The sequence below is a fragment of the Callithrix jacchus genome, chromosome 17, assembly GCF_049354715.1.
Source record: "Callithrix jacchus isolate 240 chromosome 17, calJac240_pri, whole genome shotgun sequence".
Lineage (NCBI taxonomy): Eukaryota > Metazoa > Chordata > Mammalia > Primates > Cebidae > Callithrix > Callithrix jacchus.
In genome coordinates, this window is record NC_133518.1 from 42790203 (window position 1) to 42811807 (window position 21605).

The window sequence follows — 21605 nt, forward strand, 5'->3', positions numbered from 1 at the left end:
TAATGTGTCTGAGGAAGATTTCATTGGGCCTATTCCATCATTAAAGGCAGGTTGTTAAGATCTCCTTGCTAGGCAAATAAGTGACCTCAGACTGTTAATTTGGATTTCATGAACGAATTAGAATTAGATTTAGAAATTAGCTTGTTAACTTGCAAATGTTAAGAAACAATAAATTGAAGAACATTAGTTCTATAATCACTAATATCACTAATTGCTTTTAATGTTTAAAATGATGCCATTAGGGCTAAATGGGAAGACATTTTCCCTATAGAACCCAACCAGTTAACCCTGTTTTGAGGAACCTTCTCGGTGTTCAAACTAACAATCTAATTGAAGTGTTCCATCAGAAACACCCATAATTATTTCAGCTCAAGAGAGGCTGCATTAAGGCTACTCATAATATATATTACTATACTTGAAAATTACTTTTTAATGCCTTCTAAATGAGTATTTGTACTTTCAGGTGGGTATTTCATAATTATCTTCTCATTTGTGCAAATTAAAACATTTACTAAGCAAAGCATGATGTTCTCCAGCTCCAGTACATACTGAGAGATAATAATCCTCCTCCCAGTCATCTGAGACTGATTGTCATTAGCACTCAGTACAGTCATGGTCACAAGACTGCCTGCTGTCTTGTAACATCTTCTCCCTCAGTGTATAACGAAAAAGTTACTGTGGTGCCAGGAAAGACAAAATGAAAGCATTAACCTGCCTTTGGTTTATCAAGCTTAAAGCTATTTTTGAACTAAATTTAACAGAGTAACTCTGCTGAATTTGAATTCAACTTTAATGGAATACAAAGTGTTCCATGTTCTGTTTCTCTAAAATGAAGGGATAATTTAAACATCATGGAACCACTTGATTGGCTGTTTAAAAATGTAGCCGTTTTAGTTTTAAACATGTCAATACAATGGACAGTAATGCCATTATAATTATTCTCTCTAATACTCTAGAGCATTAAAAGAAAAATGCAATCTATGATTTTGCCATGTCTCTAAGACCATTCTGAGGAAATGGTAAAGACCGAGGCTTGAACTACTTAATTCTTTCCACTTGACCTGCCCAGTAACACACCAAGAGTTCTTTTTCCTTTTCTTTCTTATTTTTTTTTGAGACTGAGTCTTGCTCTGTTGCCCAGGCTGGAGTGTAGTAGTGGGACCTCAGCTCACTGCAATGTCCGCCTCCCAGGTTCAAGCAATTTTCCTGCCTCAGCCTCTTGAATAGCTGGGATTACAGGCATGCACCACCACGCCTGACTAAGTTTTTTTGTATTTTTTAAGTAGAGATGGGGTTTCACCATATTGGCCAGGCTGGTCTCAAACTCCTAAACTTGTGATCCGCCTGCCTCGGCCTCCCAAAGTGCTGGGATTACAGGCGTGAGCTACTATGCCCAGCCTGAGTTCTTTCTACTTTTCTTAAGGTTGAATTTGCATTTTCAAATCTGTTTATAAAATCTTCCATGGAGCTTCATTTAAAATGACATTTCTTTGCCTCCTCTGCATCAGCAGGATGAGCAGCCGTCGTTAATTCTGGTCATGCATGCTGGCGACGGAGAGGGCAGGAGTGGCCACAGGAACCAGCTCCTTCCACACGTGATGCTCTCCTTTTCAAAGATTGCAGGATCATAAAAGACTTACTGCTCTCCCTATGCCAATCACAATTAATCATCCTTCGATGATCCAGAAGGCACATCAGAATCTTACGGGGGCTGTGACTTGAGTTTTGCAATTGACATCTGGAGACCTCTCTGCAGGTTGGGCTGAGGGGAGAATGGAGAGTGGGAGAAGCATTTCTTGGAGAACAGGCAAGGATGAAAGGAGCAAGAGAGAAAAAATGCAATAGAGAAAATTTCACTCTAAAAACATGCATCACTTAGATCAAAGGCTACATATGACATCCTAGAAATTCTTGAGCTCCATGCAAATCATCGGGAAAATTGACAGAATGATGGCTGGCCTGTCACAGTGTTCCTAGTCATTACATAGTTTGGGCCAGTTACTTAAATGAAAAAAGCGGGGCAAGTTGTGGGTAGTACAGCGTTTAGAAGTGAGTAGCTGTGGGCAGGTGGAGGGGAAACACACAGCCTGAAAACACTCTACCTGTCTTTCTGGATCTCAGTGCTTCAGGTATGTCAGCAGCAGCCATTTCTCCTAGGACGTTGTTTCCAAGGTCACTTTCCCTCAAGTGGGCAGAGTATTTGATCAGGCTGTTGAAAGAAAATCTCACATACACACACACACACAAACACACACACACACACACACACACACAAACACATGCATCATGTCAAGCACTGTTATTTAAAGAACCTCAATCCAGTTACTTTGGAGAATGAGCTCTTTTTAAACTCCTCCTCCAACCCCAAACCCACCCAGTGTGAGACCAAAGACATGCTGAAACCAATTTTTACCAATCGAATTTCTCCAGTTTGGATACTTCTTCTAGGAAAGTTGATAGAATAAGGATTTTTGGTTGCTTTAAATCCTTCATTTGTTTATTTACTCAAAAGATACAGTATGATGTGATACACGACTTCCTAGTTTAGATTTCACATATACCAGCAAATGTACAGAAGTTTAGAGGGACAGACAAAAGTTTGGTAACTTTCAGTATGTCCAGAAATGACAACTATCAACACTGTAAACAAACATTTTTACATCAAATCAGGAAGGGCATAGTCTGAAAATAGAAGATAGCTCTTTAAATCAGATAACTTCAGTTTTATGAAAAGTAAACTGTACTGTTGTTATGTTGTAATTTCTTTGAGGACTATTGAAGTTTTTTTTTTTGAGACAGGATTTCGCTGTGTCATGCAGGCTGGAGTGCAGTGGCATAATCCTGGCTCACTGCAACCTCCATCTCCTGGGTTCAAGCAATTCTTGTGCCTCAGCCTCTCAAGTAGCTGGAATTACAGGCATGTGCCACACGGGAAATTTCTTCAAGTGCAGGCCTTGCACTGGACTGCCGACTGGTCTTTGGGACTCGCTGGCATCATGAGTGGATAAGAAATCTGGGCAAAGGCCTGGACTCCTGGTCAGCTTCAATCCCTTGCCAGATCATGTGTCAAATCATGTGATCATAGCAGGCTACGTGCCTTCACCTCCCTCATCTGCAAAACTGGCCTGAAAAAGGCTGTTCTGCCTTTCATAAGGTTGTAGTGAAAACAGAATGAAGCAGTTTCTGTGAAAGCATTTTGCAAATGCAATACCGATGATGGTGTATTTAGTGCATACTTATTACAAGCATGTTATGTACCTGGCACTGCAGCGATTAAGAGAAATTTAACACATGGCCTCTGCTCTGAAAAAAGTTATTTGACTATCAAAAAACAATTTCAAGCCCTTACCAGGGGCTGCGGGTATGAAATTTCATTTAGGGTCCACACTGAATAAGAGGCTACTTTCTCGCTCATTGTATATATTTTCCACCAATTCAGCAGCTGGAATGCAAGGCCGGAGCAGAATGGTCCTGCCAGACTCTCTCTATCAAAGGTCTTGCTCTTGAGGAAACAGTCTGCCTGGTCAGGATTTGACAAGCCTTGGCTTCCTGAACTGCCTGGTTGTATGCAGTGTCTTCAGACAAAATGAGTGGACAACAGGGAAGCTTCAAGGCAGAACAGAGGGTCCGCAGAAGGAGGGCGGGAAGTGAGGAGGACAAACTTCGTAACTCAACAATTCTACGTCTAGGTCGACTCCAGAGGCCGTGGAGTTCACCACTACACCGTGCTGCCTCACATGAGCTAAGGTCTGATGCAGCATTCATTACATGCCAGCTGTGGCCAGGGCCACCCACATGGTTAAGTGCTTGTGCCCTGCACAAAGGGGCCTTCCAAGAGGAAGAGTGGGGCTGAAATCTAGCGGAGTTCTTCTGCTTGGCAAATGCTGGGCCCCAAAGCATGGATCTGGAAGGGGAACTTCCTCTGATTCATCGGCCGGAGGTGGTGCCTTCTTAATTCATCTGTGCAGAGGAACTCTTTTTCTAATTTGTAGGAAGGTGCTAGCTGGAGCCCCCTACATACACAATCTCATTTAACCCTGCAACAGTCTCTTGTGTTAGACACTATTATTATCCCCCTTTTTACAAATGAGGAAATTTAGGTAAAGATAAGTGATTTAACCTGGGCATGGTGGTGGGCACCTATAATCCCAGGTACTCAGGAGCCTGAGAGAGGAGAATCACTTGAACCCGGAAGGCAGAGATGCAGTGAGCCAAGGTATGCCTCTGCACTCCAGCCTGGGCAACAGAACAAGTTTCTGCCATTAAAAAAAAAGAAAAGAAATTAGCTGTGTGTGGTGGCACATGCCTGTAATCCCAGCTACTCGGGAGGCTGATGCAGTGGAATTGCTTGAACTTGGGTACCAAGTACCAAGTACTTGCCACGTCAGGTACCAAGACAAGGTTGGGTCACTGCTTGACTCTCAGAGCTGAAAAACCTCACTGGAAACTGCTTAAAAGCTACAGTTAAATAATTATTCCCACGATTTAATTCAAGCACTTAGTTTTGGAAGGTGAACAAATAAAGCCTCTTAACTTGCTACTTACCGTGTTAAAGTTTGAATGAATTCCAACAAACCATTTCTCCTTCGTTTCCTCTTCCATCTATGCCATTATCTGCAAATGCAACTTCACTAACCAAGGACCAGCTTCCATCAGACCTTCAATTTTCTTCTTGATTCCTATAAGAAAATCAGAGCATTTTATTATTTTTAGGAAATGGTTCCCCTGTTTATCACCAGCCAGGCTGACTTTATTCTTTTAGATTGTACTTTACTGGACTAGTGTGCGTAGATGCATTGTGCAATAGAGTCAGGGAAATACTGTAAATCATTTTAAGTCCTTGTTTTATCCTCAGTGCATCCTTCCTTCTTTAGAACAAGAAGCCCAAAATTACGCTGCATGACAGGAAATTCCATCTAAGATTTAGATTGTTGCCTTTACTTTGAAGAGGAAAACTGATGTCTCTAGAAATTTCCTGAAGGAAGATGAATGAGTTGCCCACTGATCTAGGGGAAGTGATAGTTTTTATGAAGGAATTCAGCCCTTCAAAGGAGCCTGAAAAGCTCTTACTTTTTTGAGCTCTAAAAGAGAAAATCTGAAGGAGAAAGGACCATCCTGCCTCTGTAGAATTCATGACTGGGGTCAGATCCTGGGGTTGGTTCACGTTTGTCAGTCTACACAGCTGTTGTAAAGAGTCTATTGTCAATCCTGGGGAACAACATCAGGTCCACATTTAATTTATGTCAGTTCGAGTTTAGGAGGTTGGCAAAGAAAAATACAGGGGGGATGGATAGAAGAGAAATAATTGTGGGCACAATGCAGACTCATCCACTCAGTAAGTATAAGATGGGAAGCTGGAATCTGCAGTCCCAAATGCAAATCTTTTCTGGGGCCCACAAGTGTTTAAAGTTATATGCACCCCCTAAACACTAACCAACTACTTCATCTGGACCCAGCTGAAGAAAGACCAAGCGATGTGTTCCAAAACTGGGGAAGAAATTGTGTGGGGACATAGAGACAATATGCCTAGATATTATAATACATGGGTAATTTGTGGAATTTTAAAGAATCATTTAACTCTACACTCGTTTTGTCCACCATGCTGACTTGAGAGCCTAACCCTGGGGCTAGACAAGACTTGAATTCCTTCAGTATTTACCAAATATTTTCAAGCTCCTGTTATGTGTCAGGCAGTGGTGTAGGTGCCAGAGATCCAGCAGAGAACAAAAGAGACAAAAATCCTTGCCCTTATAAAGCTGACATTAAGTGAACGTCAACTAGCACGGTTAGAGCAAGGAAGAGAGCAGCGTCAAGGAGAATCAAGCATTAAATTTTCAAGCCTGGAGGGAAAACTTACTTTTCAGGAAAAGGAGATAAATGCGGACATCAGGCCTTCCTAGGTTGCCAGGTGGGGAAAAAGAGTAGAAAGTATGCTTTAAAAAAAAAAAAGGATTTGGTTGGTTTCTTTAGACATGAATCTAATCTGCTGGATTGCTGGATGAAATACACAGGATTGGCCGGGTGTGGTGGCTCACGCCTGTAATCCCAGCACTTTGGGAGGCCGAGGCGGGCAGATGACTTGAGGTCAGGAGTTCGAGAACAGCCTGGCCAACATGGTATAACCCACCTCTAATAAAAATACAAAAATTAGCTGGGTGTTATGGCTACTTGGGAGCCTGCAGTCCCAGCTACTTGGGAGACTGAGGCAGGACAATACCTTGAACCCAGAGGCAAATGTTGCAATGAGCTGAGATCACGCCAGTGCACAGTCTAGGTGTGCAAGACTCTGTCTCAAAAAAAAAAAAAGGGAAAGAAATAGGCAGGATTTATTTTCCTTCAGAACACAGTTGGAGGGATGAACACTGGCCCATCCTTTGGTTTTATTAGGGAGAAGCCTAACTTGTCTAAATCTTATTTGTCCTTATATCCTAGGCATGGGAGGAGAGCAAAAACAGCTGTCATGAATAACAGTGGTACATTATTCACACTAGAATGGTATCTAGCACACGGTAGGTATTTCATAAATATTTGTTGAATGAATCAATGACTAATAGAGTATAAAGTGCAATCATGTTATGGAAACTTTATCTCACTGTTCAGTGCTTTTCCAAGTACAGTGTTGCTAATAATGCCTTGAGACCACTTGTGAACAGAATGAAATATGCTTTTTCATTTGTAAAATTTCTTTACAAACAAAAATGCCTTTGAAAACGTAAGTTGACTGCCTAGAAGGATGAACGATGTGGATACTGATCACATGTGGCATCCATTTCTTTTTGTCCCCTTCTGGCATGACAGAAAGCAGCAGTGGCCAGTGGAGCCAAGGCCAAAGGCCAAAAGCTGAATTCCTTTACAGCTGCTCAGCTTTGCAAGGAAAGACATGGTGTTAGCCATCTACATCCCCAACTTAGCCAGTGTGGCACAAACGTGTGCCCTTGTAGAGGAACGAGTTCCAGGCCTGTGATTGGCCTGGTACAATTGCACTCCTACGAAAAAAAAACAATCAAAATCTCCCTCCAGTTGTTAAGACAGGTCACAATGTCATCTCTGCTCATGAAAACTAACCAGTTTGGAAAATGCTACTGTAAACCACTCTCTAGAAGCTAGACGTCTAATGAGTTACAGAGGCCCTGTTAGACAGCAGGAAGGCTGGCATTGCTCATGACAGAAACTTCCTGCTCCAGGGCTTTCGCCAAGTTCCAGCAAAACTGAATTCTTTTCTCTAGGTTGAAAACAAATTCCTTGGAGTAAGGGTGGGTATGTACTCAGGCCCTGGTAATACTTGATACACCCAAGCTGTATTCACCTGCAACCCATTTTTACCTAATCTTACATTTCTTTACTTTGAAACAAAAACAAGTTCACCAACATGACCATTTGAATTTACCCCCTCTGTCTGGGAGAACTCAGCAGTGGCACAGCTATGCCTGGTTGTGCCCAAGAGGCAGTGTGGTGTAGTGAGACATGGAATCTCCAGGTTTAAAACCTCTCTCTGGAAAACGCTATGAGACTCCTTGGAAAGTCATTTGACTTCTCTGAACCCTAATTTTCTCTGGCAAAATAGAGATTATAATACCCATCTCTTAGGAGTACTGTGAGGATGGCTGGGAAACGTTGTGAAATAGCGGTGTTTGAGACATGTAGTACACAGTTTCACTGCCTCGCTTACCAGCATCATCTCTGGATTTCATAAGTCACCGAAACACTGGACTGGGAGCCACCTGGTGAAGAATGTTCATGTGCAAGGTGTCCTCCCTTCTATCACTGTCTCCCTGGGTCAGGAGGACAATGGCATGCCTTCCCTGGAAGCCACTCCACAGATCCAGGAGACCCACCCAGCCTTCTGCTTCCTCTCATTTTCTCTTTGGCCAATTGCCAAGCTTCCCCAGTTGTCCTGGACTTTGGAATCTTTCTCACCACCCTCTCTGAACTGGCTACTAGGTCCTATCAATTCTCTCCCTTCTAAACGTATCGAGACTCCATCTTTCTATCACTGTAGCCTCACTTTATCTTCTCTTGCCTGAACCAGTGTAAAAGCTTCCTGCTTTTCCTACTGCTCCCCTCTCATCCTTGACTCCCAGCACCACTCCTTCAGTGGACCTTGTCAGACACGATGAGAAGCGCTCTGACGTTGATGAGATCTGGGAGATCGTGGATAGACTGTGCCTGATGGTGGAGGGGAGGATAAACAACAGGACAGAGAGGAACGGCTCATTGGTGGAAATGCCTTCTCTGAAGGTCCGCAGGGCAAAGGTACCCAAAGCATGGGGATCACTGGTGTTGATATTGTCATGAACCATCACTTGCAGGAAAACAGCTTCTCAGAGGAAGCCTATAAGTACATCAGCGGGTCCACACAGTGGTTCATGCCTGTCATCCCAGCACTTTGGGAGCTGAGGTGAGAGGATTGCTTAAGCCTATGAATTTGAGACCAGCATGAGCAACATAAAGAGCCCCAGTCTGTACAAAAAAAAAAAAAAAAAAGCTGGCCATGGTGATCACACCTCTGGTCCCAGCTACTTGGGAGGCTGAGGTGGGTGGATTCCTTGAGCCCGGGAGGTCAAGGTTACAGTGAGCCACGATCACACCACTGCACTTCAGCCTGGTCCACACAGTGAGATTCTATCTCGAGAAGAAAATAAACAAAAAAAAGAAGTACTTTAAAGACGACATGAAATCAGTGAAAGGTGAATTTGAAGAAGAGAGATCAGAAGGAGTAAAACTTTTTATGACAGGGCTGCAGAGCAAATCAAGCAATTTAAAAATCCCTGCTAATTAAAAAAACTACCAGTTATTTTTTGATGAAAACATGAATCCAGATGGCATGGTTGCTCAACTGAACTACCATGAAGATGTATGTGATTTTCTTTAACAATGGTTTAGAAATGGGAAAATATTAACAGATTTGGCAATTACTTTGAATCTATCACCTGTCATCATAAATGGCTGCTGCTTGTCATCCTCAAAACACTATGTCTTAAGATAAATGGGCCCTTCATTTATTTCGACTGTGATTTAGGAGGAGTGGAGGCTTTGTTTTTGTTTCTTTTTTTTTTTGAGATGGAGTTTCACTCTTGTTACCCAGGCTGGAGTGCAAGGGCGTGATCTCAGCTCACTGCAACCTCCACCTCCTGGGTTCAGGCAATTCTCCTGCCTCAGCCTCCTGAGTAGCTGGGATTACAGGCACGAGCCACCACGCCCAGCTAACTTTTTTTTGTATTTTTAGTAGAGACAGGGTTTCACCATGTTGACCAGGATGGTCTCGATCTCTTGATCTCGTGATCCACCTGCCTTGGTCTCTCAAAGTGCTGGGATTACAGGCTTGAGCCACCGCGCCCGGCCTTTTTTTTTTTTTTTTTTAAGAAAAAAATGTGTCATGTAGGTTGTCTAAAAATAAAATGCATTTAAACTAAAACAAAAGCCTTATAACTAGTCTCCCATCCTCTAGCTAGTACTCTCTCTAAAGCATATTCTGCAAAACTGCCCAAGATACTTTTCAAAAACCCAGCTCTCACGATGCTACCATCCTGCTTCAAAACCACTGTGGCTCCCCCTTTGCACACAGGAGAAAATCTAACTCCTAAACTCAGCATTCATGGCCTTCTGTCATGTGGGTCCACTGGCCTTTTTAGTCACGTTTCCAGCCACTTTCCTAGTGACTGCTCTGCGGCAAACATCACACCTCCAGATGTGACGCCACACACCTTCCTCTTCTGAGCTTTTTCTCATGCAGTCCCTCTGCCCGGAACCTTCTCTCTTACACAGCTGACAAACCTCTTCTCATTCCTTCCAACGAGAGCCTTGTTTCCTAAATGGGCCAGTACCCAAAGGTCAAGTGTAAATTTTCATGGAACCAGCATCCCCCAAAGAGGCTCTCTATATGCTTCACCCGTTGGCCTCTTCTGGGACCACCAGAACAGGTGGGCATCCTACATTCTGGGGGCATCAAATTGTTCTGCTTAACCACTATTCAAATGTTCATTTGTGAATGCCAGGCCCTGGTAGGACCTTCTCCTTGTGGTTGAATTATTTTGTTTAACTTGTTAAAAATAGCTTTTTTCCATCAATAGGGAACGTGTGTAATTTTCTGTGTAAGTCCTAGTTTTAGAAACCAGAACATAAACTCTGTTTGTGTGATTGTAGGTCTTAAAAGGGCAAAATGTAACTAGAGTTTGATGATTCACACCTTGGGCCTTGGGACCTTTCTATAAAGGTTTCCATTGTTTAGCTGTCACCCCAGGATGAAGCCCCAGATAAAATAATTTCAGGATTATAACTGGCAATTTCCTGTTTCGGAACTAATAAAGCTCTGTTGAAGATTACATCTTGACTTTTGAACTTGGTCTTTGTATTCCTTAATGCCACTGATACTTCTGAGGACGGTGGCTATGATATAAGCAACAATACCCTATTTGGGGAAGTGTATTTGCCACTTGGATGGCATGACACTGTAGTAAAGTTCTGATCAGTTGCAAGTTTGTGGACATACCATTGTATGGTTGGATTTTTGCCCCATGTACATGCCTAAGTCACTCACCAGCTCTCCCTGTCCTAAATCCTCCTAAATTGAAACAGCCCTGGAAGCTGTCTGTGGGGCTTGGGCTGGGAGCAGAACAGGCACAGGTGACAGGATACCCCCAAGTCCTCACTGGGTCTTTCAAGAACTTTTGGGACCTGAGGCAACAAGGCAGCACTGGCTGAATGGGGCTCAGAGAAACCATCTAAACTGAGGTTGGCTATTCCTGGTGACATTACAGTGACTTCCATTCATCAGCTATCTTCTGTCTATTCACGGACCTCACAGGTTTGTGACTAGGCATAGACCGAGCTAGACACACCCACTTGAACACCAATCAACTTCCAGGCCCACGATTCTTAGTTCCTGTATCCCTGTGGTACAGAGAGCCATTGGGTTCAGAGGTGGCCCCACTGAGTAGAGAAGATGACAGAGAAGCCAGAACAGAAATGGGACTGGGTTTTGTCTGTTCTGTGGTTTTCAGAGCAGAGAAGAGGCATCTAGGAGCCTCAGTCTGCTCTCTGATTTTCTTCATTGTGCAAAATAAATCAAGAGCAGACAATCTGATTTTTTCAAGCCCAAAACAGTGGTTCTCAAAATGTGACCCTTGGACCAGCAGCATCAGCACCCCAGAAACTGGATAGAAATGCATACTCTCCAGCCTTACTCAGACCTAGTCACTCGGGATCTGGGGGGTGGCGCCAGCAATCTGTGTTTTAACAAGCCGGCTGGGTATCTCTGAGGCTGCTGAAATTTGAGAACCCCTGTTCTAATAACTCTTCATCGTCAGGGATGCACTGAGTCAAGACTGATCTGGACAAAAATCTTTAACTCCTGCAAGCATAGAAAGAAGATATTTTGCTTCCTTCATCAACTTATAAATGGTTGCTCAATGTAAAACTGTCACGTTCTTGTAACGATTGCTCCAAACGTTCTTATCACTCCAAATGAGAGGAATAATAATGGGCATCAGGTTTCCAAATGGGGATTTTGCCTCAATGGCATCATGGGGACAACTTTCCAAGCGGCAGGCCAAAAGCCTCTTGTTCACAAAGAGGCTGGCATGGAAATCGTTTGACTGTTTCCAATTAGAGCCAAATGGAAACCATCTGAACTTGTCACCCAAGAGGCTGATGTAGATCAGCTCGATCTGAACCTTTACTTTGAAACAAGTAGAACTCTTCTACCAAAGACCAAACTCACCCTTCAAACACTTTATGATAGCAAAAACAACTGTCCAATGTGGGAAGTTGTTTTTTAATTTGCTTTGTAAACTCTGGAAAGCATGAAAATCTGGAAAGTCTGCCCTGAAAGGAAGCTATACAATAAGTATAATATTAGAACAAAAGGATTTGAGGCAAAGAGTTCCTTGGGAAACAAAAGACTTCAATGGGTCCCAGTGTCTACTGGGGTCAAGTACAAACTCTTCACCTGACATGCAAATTCTTCCTTACTATGACCTGCTCCTCTTGCTAAGGGCCGCCCTACCCACATCCTCTGGTTTTACCTAAACCTGCAGGCTCACGGCTTGCATTAAGGCCCTTCTTCCTCATTTAAATCCTTCCCCACCTAAGTCTTTCCTTTTTTTATTTCTGTAGGTTATTTGGGATAGGTGGTATTTAGTTACATGAAAAAGTTCTTTAGTGGTGATTTGTGAGATTTTGCTGTACCCATCACCTGATCTGTATACACTGAACCCTATTTGTAGTCTCTCTTTTTTTTTTTTTTTTTTGAGATGGAGTTTCACTCTTGTTGCCCAGGCTGGAGTGTAATGGCAGGATCTCGGCTCACTGCAGCCTCCACCTCCTGTGTTCAAGCCATTTTCCTGCCTCAGCCTCCCGAGTAGCTGAGATTACAGGCATGTGCCACCATGCTCTGCTAATTTTTTGTATTTTTAGTAGAGACAGGGTTTCTCCATGTTGGTCAGGCTGGTCTCAAACTCCTGACCTCAGGTGATCCACCCACCTTGGCCTCCCAAAGTGTTGGGATTACAGGCTTGAACCACCACACCTGGCCCATTGTGCCATTTGTATACCTTTGCATCCTCATAGCTTAGCTGCCACTTATGAGTGAGGACATATGACGTTTGGTTTTCCATTCTTGAGTTACTTCACTTAGAATAATAGTCTCCAGTCTCATCCAGGTCGCTGTGAATGCCGTTAATTCATTCTTTTTTATAGCTGAGTAGTATCTCATCGTATATGTGGATCACAGTTTCTTTATCCGCTCATTGACTGATAAGCATTTGGGTTGGTTCTATGTTTTTGCAATTGTGAATTTTGCTGCTATAAACATGCATGTGCAAGCATCTTTTTCATATAATGACTTACTTTCCTCTCAGTAGGTATCCAGTAGTGGGATTGCTGGATCAAATGGTAGTTCTACTTTTAGTTATTTAAGGAACTTCCACACTGTTTTCCTTAGTGACTGTACTAGTTTCCATTCCCACCAGCAGTGTAGAAGTGCCCCCTGTTCACTGCGTCCATGCCAACATCTACTGTGTTTTGATTTTTTGATTATAGCCATTCTTGCAGGAGTAAGGTGGTATCGCATTGTGGTTTTGCTTTGCATTTCCCTGATCGTTACTGATGTTGAGCATTTTTTCATATGTTTGTTGGCCATCTGTGTATCTTCTTTTGAGAATCGTCTATTTACGTCCTTAGGCTACTTTTTGATGGGATTGTTTGTTTTGTTCTTGTTGATTTCTTTGAGTTCACTGTAGATTCTGGATATTAGTCCTTTGTCAGATGTCTAGACTGCGAAAATTTTCTCCCACTCTGTGGGTTGTCTGTTTACTCTGCTGACTATTCCTTTTGCCATGCAAAAGCTCTTTAGTTTAATTAAGTCCCAGCTATTTCTCTTTATTTTTGGGTTCATGAAATCCTTCCCTAAACCAATGTCTAGAAGGGTTTTCCCAATGTTATCTTCTAGAATTGTTACAGTTTCAGGTCTTAGATTTGAGTCCTTAATCCATCTTGAGTTGATTTTTGTATAAGATGAGAGACAAGGATCCAGTGTCATTCTTCTACACGTGGCTAGCATCGTTTGTTGAAAAGGGTGTCCTTTCCCCACTTCACGTTTTGTTTGCTTTGTTGCAGATCAGTTGGCTGTAAGTATTTGGGTTTGTTTCTGGATTCTCTATTCTGTTCCATTGGTCTATGTGTCTATTTTTATACCAGTATCATGCTGTTTTGGTAACTATGGCCGTATAGTATAGTTTGAAATCAGTCTGGGCACTGTGGCTTACACCTGTAATCCCAGCACTTTGGGAGGTCAAGGCGAGCGGATCACCTGAGATCAGGAATTTGAGACTAGCCTGGCCAACATGGTGAAACCCTGTCTCCACTAAAATCCAAAAATTAGCCAGGCATGGTGGTGGAGACCTGTAGTCCCAGCTACTTGGGAAGCTGAGGCAGGAGAATAGCTTGAACCCAGGAGGTGGAGGTTGCAGTGAGCCAAGATCACACTACTGTACTCCAGCCTGGGTGACAGAGCCAGACTTCATCTCAAAAAGAAAGAAAGAAAACAGAAAAGAAATCAGGCAATATGATGCCTCCAGATTTGTTCTTTTTGCTTAGTCTTGCTTTGGCTGTGCAGACTTTTTTTTGGTTCCATATGAATTTTATAATTGTTTTTTCTAATGCTGTAAAGAATGATGGTGGTGTTTTGATGGGAATTGCATTGAATTTGTAGATTGCTTTTGGCGGTAGTCATTTTCACAATGTTGATTCTACCCATCCATGAGTATGGGCTGTGTTTCCATTTGTTTGTGTCATCTGTGCTTTCTTTAACCGTGTTTTGTAGCTTTCCTTGTAGAGGTCTTTTGCCTCCTTGGTTAGGTATATTCCTAAATATTTTGTTTTTTGCAGCTATTATAAAGGGGGCTGAGTTCTTGATTTGATTCTCGGCTTGGTCGCTGTTGTTGTATAGAAGAGCTACTGATTTGTGCACATTAATCTTGTATCTGGAAACTTTGCTGAACTCTTTTATCAGTTCAGGAGATTTCTGGATGAGTCTGTAGGGTTTTCTAGGTAAACAATCATATCATCAGCAACAGTGACAGTTTAACTTCCTCTTTACCAATTTAGATGCCCTTTATTTCTTTCTCTTGTCTGATTGCTCTGGCTAGGACTTCCAGTAATATATTGAAGAGGAATGGTGAGACTGGGCATCCTTTTCCTGTGCCAGTTCTCAGACAGAATGCTTTCAACTTTTCCCCATTCAGTATTATGTTGGTTGTGGGTTTGTCATAGATGGCTCTTATTACATTAAGATATGTCCCTTGTATGTGGACTTTGCTGAGAGTTTTTTTTTTTTTTTTTTTTGAGATGGAATTTCGCTCTTGTTACCCAGGCTGGAGTGCAATGGCGCAATCTCGGCTCACCGCAACCTCCGCCTCCTAGGTTCAGGCAATTCTCCTGCCTCAGCCTCCTGAGTAACTGGGACTATAGGCGTGTGCCACCATGCCTGGCTAATTTTTGTATTTTTAGTAGAGATGGGGTTTCACCTTGTTGACCAGGATGGTCTCGATCTCTTGATCTTGTGATCCACCCGACTCGGCCTCCCAAAGTGCTGGGATTGTAGGCGTGAGCCACTGTGCCCAGCTCAAGAGTTTTAATCGTAAAGCGAGGCTGGATTTTGTTGAATGCTTTTTCTGCACCTATTGCGATGGTCATGTGATTTTTGTTTTAAATTCTCTTTATGTGATGTATCACATTTATTGCATATGTTAAACCATCCCTGCATCCCTGGTATGAAACTCACTTGATCATGGAGGATTATCTTTTTGATATGTTGCTGGATTCAGTTAGCTAGTATTTTGTTAAGGATTTTAGCATCTATGTTCATCTGGGATGTTGGTCTGTAGTTTTCTTTTTTGGTTATGTCCTTTTCTGGTTTTGGTATTAGGGTGATGCTGGCTTCATATAATGTTTTAGGGAGGGTTCCTTCTTTTTCTATCTCATGGAATAGGGTCGATAGGATTGATATCAATTCTTCTATGAATGGTGGCATTCTGCTGTGAATCTGTCTGGGCCTGGACTTTTTTGTTTTGTTTTGTTTTGTGTGTGTGTGTGTGTGTGATGAAGTTTTGCTCTGTCTCCCAGGCTGGAGTGCAATGGCATGATCTCGGCTCACTGCAACCTCTGCCTCCCATGTTCAAGTGATTCTCCTGCCTCAGCCTCTTGAGTAGCTAGAATTACAGGCGCCTGCCACCATGCCTGGCTAATTTTTTGTATTTTTAGTAGAGACAGCGTTTCACCACATTGGCCAGGCTGGTCTCAAACTCCTGACCTCAAGTGATCAGCCTGCCTTGGCCTCCCAAAGTGTTGAGATCACAGGTGTGAGCCACTGCACTTGGTTGAGATAGTAGGTTTGTGTTGTGTATGGCACCCAGTGTGTGGTACTTTGTTTTGGGAGCCCGAGCAGAAGTAAGTCCTTCTTGCCTTCAAGGAGTGGTTCCAAGGTGTTTGTGCCCCACTTGAGAACCATTCTCTGTTGAGGCAACTGCAGTGACCAGAAGGTACATCCTTGGGGCAGGAACCAGGGATATTCCTCACTACATCCTTCACACACCAGCCTAGAATGGGCTCCGAGGACATTTTATTCCAACAATGTGTACTGAAAGAATGACCACAGGTGACCTGCAGTTCTCCAAGGCCCCTAACCTCTTTCTTGGAAAATTGTAAGACACTTGACTCCCCTGGGGGTTGGTGGGAGAGTTCATATGGCTCACGAAGATCAAAAGAAGCAAGCCTGGAAGCTTTGTACCAAGTTTTAGTAGCTGAAAGGGATTATAACTTGGGTCTCAAAAATGCTGTTATTTAAAAGCTGAAGGATGAGTAGTCATATTGCTCTTTTTTATTTTTCAACTTTTCTCTCCAACTATCCACCTTCTAAGGGGGTTTAAAACTGGCAAGGGCTATATAGGGATGAAGGAGGTGGTAACATCTGCCAGGGCTACCCTGGGGTGTGGCACACAGGAAGAGTCACATTTACAAAGGGCCTCATAATCAGCTTCTGGTACTGTTGCCTAATGATGTTATGCAGGCATTTCCTGGGATTTGTGTGTGTGTTAGAAGAGTTATCTCATTAACTGTAAAGTTTTCAAATAGTATGCAGTCTATTTAAACTTCTTTGCCATTAATTAAGTTTTGTTTTTAAAATTAGGAAGGCTCAAGAAATAAGAGTGGTCAGGGCCTGTCCTCAGCCTTCAGAGGGTCTGAAACTCCCAAAAAGATCTTGACCCAGTGGTTTTTCTGCAATGCTGAGTTAGCTGCACTGTGAGATGCAGTTAGATGCTTCTTTGTTCTTTTACTACGTTATGGTAAAAGATGCTGAGATGCCAAGTTAGGATTGGTGACCCAGCGTTCCTCTCCCCTCTAAGGTCATCTAGCCCAGTGCAGGGCCACTTGTCCTGAGATGCTGATTATTCTTATCTTCACAGGAATCCCAACTCACTCCCATGGAAGAATTTTTGGCTGAAAATAGTCCCAAATGGTAACTATGTTATGGACTGGATGTTTGTGTCACCCTAAAATTCATATGCTGAAATTCTAAACCCCAATGTGATGGAATCAGGAAGTGTAGGCCTTTGGGAGATAATTAGGTCACAAATGTGGAACCCCTGTGAATGCGATTTGTATTCTGAAAGGAAAATATCTTGGGCCCCCAAAATCACTAAGGAAAACTCAAACTGGAAACTGCTTAGCGCAAACATGTCTCCCATTCTATTCTATCCAAAGTCACTCCTGTGCTCACTGAAATAGATGCTTATCTGATTTGCCTCCTTTGGAAAGGCTACGCAGAAACTCAAAAGAATGTAACAGTTTGTGTCTTCCCTATCTGTGATCTGGAAGGTCCCTCCTTGCTTTGAGTCTTCCAGCCTTTGCTTCAAGTTGTCCCGCCTTTCTAGACTGAATATATTAATTGATGTCTCACGTCTTCCTCAACGTATAAAACCAAGCTGTGCCTGACCTCTGTGGACACATGTCGCCACGACTTCCTGAGGCTGTGCCTCGGGTGCATCCTCAACCTTGGCAAAATAAACTCTAAATTAACTGAAATCTGTCTCCGATTTCCTGAGTTCACAGTACTTTTAGAAAAGAGACCACAGGAAGCTATCTAGTCTTCTTCCCACTGGAAAAGAAGGGCCGTCTATGAAGCAGCCCTCCCCAGACACTGAATCTTCCAGTGCCTTGATCTTGGACTTCTCAGCCTCCAGAATGGTGGGGAATAAATGTTTTCTATTTAAGCCACTCACTTTGTTGTATTCTATTCTATTCTAGCAGCCCAAGCTGACTAAGACACTGTCAAAAACAAATGATAACCTCGCCTGGTTCTTTTTTTTCCTTTTAGTAGACTTTCCAAAAATCTAGCTCTGCCCAGTGGAAAGGCTATATTAATATCAGATAACAGAGACAGCCTGATCAATTTTCTTACTTTATAGTTTCACCTGACATTCTAGATCATAAGAATTTGTAATTTGCTAATTCAATGAGATTTCATGGAGGAGTTATAAGGATAATTTCCAGGACAGAAAAAGACCACAGAAAAAAAGATTAATATTGAAGAAGAGAAAGCCAAAGGGTGACAAGCTTCACTACAAGGGCCAGTTGCCCTTCCCCAAACTCATGGTAGAGAAAAACAAGAAACAGACTAAAATAGAACAACACAAATTTATATTAGCCTCCACAAGCAGTTTCCCAAAGACTGTGTTCACGACCATGCGGTGAAAATCTTACAACGTCTCTTTAGAATTTCAGAATGGTAAAGCTGGGGTGGAATTTAGGATCCCATGAGTGAAAAGTTCTCCTTTTGCAGAAGAGGATTCTGAGAGCCAGGCGTGAGTGGAAGTGTCAGGAATAGAATCCGGGTGCCTAACACTTAGCTGCCATCTTTAATACTTAGCTTCTTATTTAGTCTAACCCAGTTCAGAGGTTATAGAGTCGCTGATTTCTTAAAATTCCTTCTGGATTACACAGTTGCTGATTCTAAGCAAGAGTCATAGGATGAAAGTCTGTGAGCTGAACTGCCCAGATCCCACAGGCTGTTCATTGCTGAGATTACTCCCAAACCAGCTTAGGCCCCATTACTATTTTTTAGGGGGAATGTTGAACCTGTCAAGGATGAATTCCTCTAATGGCTGTGGCAAAGCCATTTGGTGTTTGGTTTACATGAAAGTCACAAGACACTGAGTGTTCTTTTTTTCTCCACTTGCGTTTTTCTCTGTTTGGTGCAACTACTTAGTATTGGAACACACAGCTCCTGAAAGGAGGAAGTGACTTAGAAGATGAGGGAAGTGGAAGGAATAGTTGAAACAACAAAAATACCTTTGTTATTCTTTTTCTTCCCTGAAGTAGTTTTCACTGTTACAGCTTCAGACGATTTTGTAATCTCGTTCATAGTTGAACTTCCTCTCTGTTTGGCTGGTTGGAAAAAAAAAGATTTTTTAAAAAGCAGCCTGTTTAAAGTCAAATGAATGGGTTTCTGACACACCTTGATGCTGGTTGTGGCCTTTATTTTATGTTCACTTTACCCAGAGATATTTCTCACCAGAGAGAATGATCTGACCTCTTGTCAAGATCACATTCACTTCAGTTCAGTCCCGTGGTTTTGTCTTTTTTGAGATGAAGTCTCACTCATCGCCCAGGCTGGAGTGCAATGGTGCCATCTCTGCTCACTGCAACCTCTGCCTTCCGGTTTCAAGTGATCTTCCCACCTCAGCCTCCCGAGTAGCTGGGATTACAGGTATGCACTACCTGACCTGGGTAAGTTTTTATATTTTTAGTAGAGACAGGCTTTCACCATGTTGGCCAGGCTGGTCTTAAACTCCTGACCTTAAGCGATCTGCCTGCCTTGGCCTCCCAAAGTGCCGGGATTACGGGTGTGAGCCACCACAGCCAGCTCGGTCCTGTGGCTTTTGTGTTTCTTTCCTTAAAGTCTCAGGATGAACATGCAACCAATTAGAGCCCAGGAACCATCCTGCCAGCCTTGTGTTACTTCTTTACATTCCAAAGCTGCCTTCTTTAAAAGTGACCCCAAAGCCCTGGAATTAGAAAGAATGTAGCAGGGAGGAACCCTTTGTTGGCATGTTTAAAGCTACATATTATAATGTATCACTCTGGAGTCATTCTAGACTCTTCCTTTCCCTTGTACCCTACATCCAATCCGTTAGGAAGCGGGATAATGCAGAGTCTGACTGCTTCTCACTGCCTTCCCTGCTAATGCCTTCATCTCACCTGGGTGGACAGCTCTCTCCTAGAGGACAATGGTCACCCGACAGGCCTCCCTGCCCACCCTCACCCTTTCCTGCCCACCCTCACCCTTTCCTGCCCACCCTCACCCTTTCCTGCCCACTCTCACCCTTTCCTGCCCACAAGAAGAAAAGGGAATAATGTAAAAATGGACATTATGCTTAGATTTCAATTCTACTTATTCTGCAAAATCTTATATTAAAAAGTATTTTAGGCTGAGCACAGTGGCTTAAGCCTGTAATCTCAGCACTTTGGGAGGCTGAGACGGGCGGATCACTTGAGGTCATGAGTTCAAGACCAGCCAGCCTAACATGGCAAAAGCCCGTCTCCACTAAAAAACATAAACATTAGCCAGGCACGATGGCACATGCCTATAATCCCAGCTACTTGGGAGGCTGAGGCTGGAGAATCACTTGAACCCGGGAGGTAGAGGTTGCAGTAAGCTGAGATTGCCCCACTGCACTCCAGCTTGGGTGAAAAATGAGACTCTGTCTCAAACAAACAAAGAAAAAAAAAACAAATAAAATTGTATTTATGCAGCATAACAAGTAATTAAGATTAAGAAAACAAACTTGTCACTGGGTCCTAAGGCATGTGGGCTCTTTGGTTGTCATCAGCTGAAAGCCACTGTGCCTGACTCTGACCAGAAGGAAGAGTTACCAGGAGGCCTGGGCGTAGCTCACAGAACAGGAGATCAAACATTCAGCCTCACAGAGCAGTGGTCGCAAACATTTTTGCTCTTATAACATCCTAGAGGAATATTAAAAAGTTTATGTACCATCTTGCACATTCTTAGGTTGGTATCTAAGTTTTTCATCATCACTTTTGAATTTTCAAAAGAGATTTTTGGAATATGGCAAATAGTAACATTTAAACATAAAATCTGTTATATTATTCCCTTTAGTGGATCAAATAGAATCTTTTTTTTTTTTTTTTGGATTTTAGGTTTTGGGGTACATGAGCAGAGCATGCAAGACAGTTGCGTAGGTACACACATGGCAGTGTGCTTTGCTTTCCTTCTCCCCTTCACCCACATTTGGCATTTCTCCCCAGGCTAACCCTCCCCACCTCCCCCTCCCCCTGGCTCTCCCCCTTTCCCCCCAATAGACCCCAGTGTTTAGTACTCCCCTTTCTGTGTCCATGTGTTCTCATTTTTCATCACCCGCCTATGAGTGAGAATATGCGGTGTTTCATTTTCTGTTCTTGTGTCAGTTTGCTGAGGATGACGTTCTCCAGATTCATCCATGTCCCTACAAACGACACAAACTCATCATTTCTGATTGCTGCATAATATTCCATGGTGTATATGTGCCACATTTTTCCAATCCAGTCTATTATCAGTGGGCATTTGGGTTGATTCCAGGTCTTTGCTATTGTAAACAGTGCTGCAATGAACATTCGTGTACATGTGTCCTTATAGTAGAACGATTTATAGTCTTTTGGATATATACCCAGTAATGGGATTGCTGGGTCAAATGGAATTTCTATTTCTAAGGCCTTGAGGAATCGCCACACTGTCTTCCACAATGGTTGAACTAATTTACACTCCCAACAGTGTAAAAGTGTTCCTTTTTCTCCGCATCCTCTCCAGCATCTGTTGTCTCCAGATTTTTTAATGATCGCCATTCTAACTGGCGTGAGATGGTATCTCAATGTGGTTTTGATTCAAATAGAATCTTAATCAAACCATTTGATACTCACCCTCACCCACCAGAACACTGCAACAGCAGCAAATGTGAGCAAACTATTCTTTAGCAATTGACATTATTATTCCCTTTTCTTGTGTTTTACTTTTATTTCCATTCTATTTATTCTGTGAAATCTTGTATTAAAAC

At 42.7% G+C, this 21605-nt stretch overlaps 1 protein-coding gene and 2 long non-coding RNA genes across 3 annotated transcripts in view; 1 reads left to right on the forward strand and 2 right to left on the reverse strand.

The window, feature by feature from the left end:
* Positions 1–20814, reverse strand: LOC103788806 (uncharacterized). Its single transcript, XR_614832.5, has 5 exons — positions 20431–20814; positions 18847–18942; positions 4546–4679; positions 2103–2209; positions 1–1762 (listed from the first exon to the last, which is right to left on the reverse strand). It is a non-coding gene; the product is annotated as an uncharacterized LOC103788806 (long non-coding RNA).
* LOC118148868 (uncharacterized) overlaps positions 18994–21605 on the forward strand; it is a 4216-nt gene continuing 1604 nt past the window's right edge. The window contains exon 1 of the long non-coding RNA XR_004735912.3: positions 18994–19264. This is a non-coding gene — a long non-coding RNA (uncharacterized LOC118148868). The remainder of the gene's footprint in view (positions 19265–21605) is intronic.
* LOC103788807 (uncharacterized) overlaps positions 20866–21605 on the reverse strand; it is a 17652-nt gene continuing 16912 nt past the window's right edge. The window contains exon 5 of the mRNA XM_008983738.5: positions 20866–21020. The gene's annotated coding sequence lies outside the window, so the exon portion shown is untranslated. The remainder of the gene's footprint in view (positions 21021–21605) is intronic.